Below are 5,489 nucleotides of genomic sequence, written 5' to 3'. Positions count from 1 at the left end.
ATGTTGGTGAGTTATATCCACTATATATTAGAGGAGTAAATGATTTACTTTCACTATATATTTCTTTGATTATATTGTGAATTGAATGATTTTATAAAATAAGTCTTCGATTGAAGCTTTTGAAATGAAATTTGATTATTTTAATTGATGTGAGGCAGTAGTAACACCATAATCTTCTCATATATTGAGTAGATATAGGGAAGGTTACAATATTAATTTCATTGAATTTGTTGAGAGGAGAGTTAGGAGAGTCCCATTGAGAGTTATACTAGTTCGAGTAATCTATTTGCTCACTTCCAATCCCTAAGAATCATACTTGGAAGTTCTAATATAATTATCAAGATTCTTGTGGACTCTTAGTCACCTAAATACAACATATACAAGCCTTGTATGAAAATCACTCCCCTTTACAAGAGTAATTGATCAACCCACTTAAGTTTCTCTTGAACTTAAGTCTCTGCTCACTAGTGTATAAAATAGAGTATGATACCAAGTGATCAAATACAAATTTTTTTTTCAAAGAGTGGATATATCACTAATAAAGTGCAATCAATGAATAAAATAATAGAGAGTAGTTGAAGGTATTGAATGCATGAACATGTAATAAACTTCTCTACCTTTGTTTTTATAAATAAGGCATATTTATAGTTGAGTTGGTGAAGTATTCATTAGATTCATTTAATTAGTCATTACTCTCAGCTCATTATCATTATGAGTCAGTATATTCATGCTTTTCCCTGTCTTGATTTGCTTGGTTTCATCTTGATCATGTTAGGATGAGTTTTTCCTAGCTCGAAATAAATAGGATGAGACTTTGTGGGATAAGAAAAAAATATTCAAAATGGGACATGACACAGGATTACCATCGAGACATCTCATCCTGTCCCATTATGAATATATTATTATAGTTTTTGTTTTCTTATATTAATATTTAATACTTTATTTACTCAGTTAGAGTCAAAGTATATATATAGTATTTTGTTTACTTTGTTTATTTTCTTTTTTACACAACCACTTACTCATTTATTTATGTAACTCAATGATCATGTTGTTGTTACAATACTGATAGCTCGTAATTCATTTTTGGTTGTTATATACTTAACTTTAAGTTGTAGTTATTATATACTTGACTTTAAGTTGTGGTTGTTGTGATTGCATTTTTTCACTTTAAATTGTAGTTACTATAACTATACTCGCGTTGCTTTGGTTTTGGATTATATAAGTTATGTAAGTTAATAAATATTGTTATTAAGGTCTCTCTTTCTTGTTTTTCTTGCTTTATTGGGATGTCTCTATCCCATTTTGTTTTGTGAACATCTCTAGTTGCAAGTGATTTTGTTCTTTTCTCCTTTGCAATAGCATATACTCTTCTAGAAAAGATGTTTACGAGTGCTTTTGTAAAATTTTCAAGTTCAACCAAAACTTAACTTTTTTTAATTACACTTTACCATGTAATAATATTACAATTACAAAGTATAACAATAATAAAAATATACAAATAAGCACTATTATGGTAGAAAAAATTCTATCGTGATAGGTAGGAATAAAAATCAACATCAAATAGTAGCAAACAAGATAGGCTCAATACCTATAATCAATAGATGTTAACTTAACAACCCATTAGGATATCAAATTAAACAATTTAACCAAAACCTATCAAGGTCCAAGCAAATACAAATAAAAGTTGAAAAGCAATTGGAAGCATGTGATATCATCCTAATTGAAAAATAATTAAGAAAAAGGGTAAAAAGTCTTTTTAACAATTTTAGAGAGTCCGTTGCAGCCATCACTCAATTTGTCATGACTTGACCTCCTTTGTGCTGTGCACCATAACGTAAGTGCCAAATATCATTGCACATTACACATATTGTGATAGTCAAGTGTTATATTAAAACCAATGCTGGGGAAAAACTTCCAACGTGCTCTTATTCATCTTCTGACGTTCATTTAAGGTGATCTTGATATCATTAGAAAACTTATTCAAAGATCTAGCTATTTTCAATTTCCAAATAATAACATGTCACAAAGTTAGATACTAGAAAACACAACAGCTAAAAACTTATTCAAAGATCTAGCTATTTTCAATTTTCAAATAATAACACATCACAAACTTAGATACTCAAAAATACAACAACTAGACTAACTCTAACAAAATTCTCTTTTCATAATTTAAAACAACCAAGGTGTCCAACTCAAACGAAATTTCCAATAGCCTATAACACCACTAAATCAAGCCTAAAGGACTTAGGGCAACATGTATAATACACTAAAATAGAAATATACAGCATATTTCACAATATCACTCCTTAACCCCAATAGAAATATATTGTAAATTTTCAACTAATGTTATCACTACTTTAGCAAAATAATACTTAGTTACACTAATATAGTGATAGTGTGAACCAAAGTAATTCTTCTATGAGGAGGCTTTGTTAGACATTTAGGTTTGAAATGTGCTACAAGTTAAAGGCAATTTGGGATAGATTTAACCTCAAAACTAAATGAGTTAATTAACCCAATTCTATGAGAATGAGATATGTATGTGTAAACTTATATGAAGTAAGAACTCTTATGTGGATTTAGTCACCTATCCTTATTTGATTACAACCTAGCTAGTATGATTTCCTCTCTCTTCTCTTTGGTTCAAAACACTTAGTTATATTCATCAAAACTAAGCTAATCTCTTGATTAACCATAATCCAAAATTATGGTCTTAGAGTGTGTTAAAACCTAGTTAGTACTAAGCCTAACCAAAATATTACAAATATGAGTTAATTAGGTCAAGCACATAAGAAGGAATCAACATGCTCAAGATTATGATATATGAAGATATTCACATGCATTCAAGTTGGCAAGATTATGATAAGTAAGAAAACATGTTAATCTTATTAAACTAGCCAAGATTATGAACAAGCAATAAAGAGGCCAAAATTATGTACTTAAAGTAATAAAACTCAAGTTGTAATAAACATCTCTCAATCATATGGATCATCACTTGAGATCACAAGATCAAAGAGTCATATGAATTTATAATTCTTGAGAAAGAAATTCAAAACTAGCTAGAAAATACAACAAACTCAAGATTTTCTCCTTCTTATAGTAGCTCCTTAAAGAACCTAGCCTTGCATCTTCAAGTGAGACTCAAGTTGAAGCTCCAAAATCTTGGACAATCTTCTCATGAATTTTGCCTAAAGAGAGCAATATTAGATCCTTGTGAAATCTATTAGGTTATGTAGAGAAAGCAGGGAGGAAGAGAATGATGTGAATTATGTAGAATTTGGTTGGTTAGATTGAAAAATATGGAGGAAAGAAAGTGAAAGTGCGGAGAAAGAAGTGAGAGAATTTGAAAAACTTGAAGATAAAAATTATAAAAATATGAGTGAATGATATAAAAAGTAATCTTAAACCTAGCTAGAATATTTATTAGATGAAAATATAATGGTCACCTACTAAACAAGTTGCCACAAAACTCAAAAATAAGTCATTAAGTCAAGTAAAATTAAAGGTAGTCTAAATTGCAAGTCAACTTAGGTGATAATTCCAATTTTTCTCTTCTAATCCCATATGTCCATGGACATGTTAAGCACTTATGTTCCTCTTAAACACCTTAGAATTTGTAATTCCTTCACTGACATTACCATTCAATCTTTCACTCAATCTATCATAATAATTCAAATTATTTTCTTTGAAGAGTTGAGATCCCAACATAAAACATTTAAAAATTGTATTTTTGAAATACTCAAATAGTAAAACACTATATAACAAAAGCATTATGCAAAAGTACATTAAGGACAACAAGAAAACCTATTCAAATCAATAAAATTAAGCTAAAATAGGGGCCATGTACTGCAGCTTGTGCCACATACGCCGTAGCATATGGCATAGAGACACTGGCTTTATGCTATGTGCCATGCATTATGGTACGTTAATACATGCGTTGGGGCATAAATACTAGATTTTACTATCAAGTTGCAATTTTTGGTGCGAACTTTGAATTTGCATCTTTTTCACATCTGATATCCGATTGGGGTTATTCAAGCACTTACATGAAGCTCACTTCACAATCTAACCAGTGACACTGGTTTTGTTCAAATCTGATATTCCATTTAAAATTAAATGTCTAGGTATATTTTGACAATTTTGAATCAAAATTCACCATTTGAAACCACAAGTCATTGGCCATTTCTACACCTTTAAAGGGACAAATAATACTTGATTGAATAGTTATATACACAATATCACATGCATACACATATTTGGCTGTTAAACTACTCATTTTACCTAAATTGAGGCATATTCACATTTTCACCTTTCTAACATATAATTGACCAAACTTCTCATTACATTCTTCGCTCACATACACATACTCAATCACTAACTCACCATATTTTATTTATATCAACACACACATGTACCACATTGGCCTCGGATGCTAAAAATTACCATACATACCAACATTCACATGCTTATGCATAATATTTTTCTGTATGGCAACTCATATACACATTTACAACTATTAACATACATATTCATTACACCATCTTACAATGGACCTTATGGAGAAATCTCTACTCCCGACCTAAATCCTTTCCCTTTACAACACCACTACCAAAACTTAAAAAATATAAATAACTAAGTGAGGTGAGATCAAAATCTCAGTAACCAATATAGTTCATTTAATGTTCATTATCACAAATAACCATGTTAAAGTAAAAAAAAACCAAAGTAAGGGATTATATATCAAAAGTAAGTATAGAATTTTCTCTTTTTCAAAATGTTTCCATACAATCACAAACTACATGATCATCTATCCACCAAGCCTCTAAAGCTCCCTGACACGAACCTATAGGCTCTCCTAGATCATTGTATATGGACTCGAGCACACCTTTAGTGATAGAAACACCAGGCTAAAGGTATTCTATCCCACATTTGAACTATAATTTTCCTCATTTCATACATTTGAAATAGAGGTGTCGTTAACTCCTAACCACACCCTCATTGGCACTAGAGAGTTATCAAATTACCTTAATGTCCTATAGTAATAGTTCCAATTTAATGTTGTATCGGATTACCCATGGTACCAGCTTGAATATAATGCTGCATCAAATGTCCCATGGTACCATCCCGACCATATGGATTTATTCACTTACTTTTTCACACACATATCCACACATACCCTGGATAAACTCCCAGGCCCTATGATCATGCTTTTCACATACATTTCACTATTTTTGCACATTTACATACTTTACACACATAATTGCTTACATACATATAGTCCTTTCATTCAAAAGTAGTAGTTATTTGATAAACTTATCAAATTTACTTTTCGTGTCAATACCTTTTGCAAAACCTTGCATAGGAACTTACAAAGCAATGAATTCACAAGTAGATGTTTACTTCTACATAGTTATAATAGCTAATAAACATAATATACTATATAGTTACCTTAACCCTTCTATTTGATAGAAATGTTTACCTGTATTTCA

This window comes from Prosopis cineraria, unplaced genomic scaffold, assembly GCF_029017545.1.
Source record: "Prosopis cineraria cultivar Desert tree isolate PC_DT_omini unplaced genomic scaffold, ASM2901754v1 PC12, whole genome shotgun sequence".
Lineage (NCBI taxonomy): Eukaryota > Viridiplantae > Streptophyta > Magnoliopsida > Fabales > Fabaceae > Prosopis > Prosopis cineraria.
The sequence above is the reverse complement of the archived record's forward strand: the minus strand, read 5'-3'. Positions refer to the sequence as shown.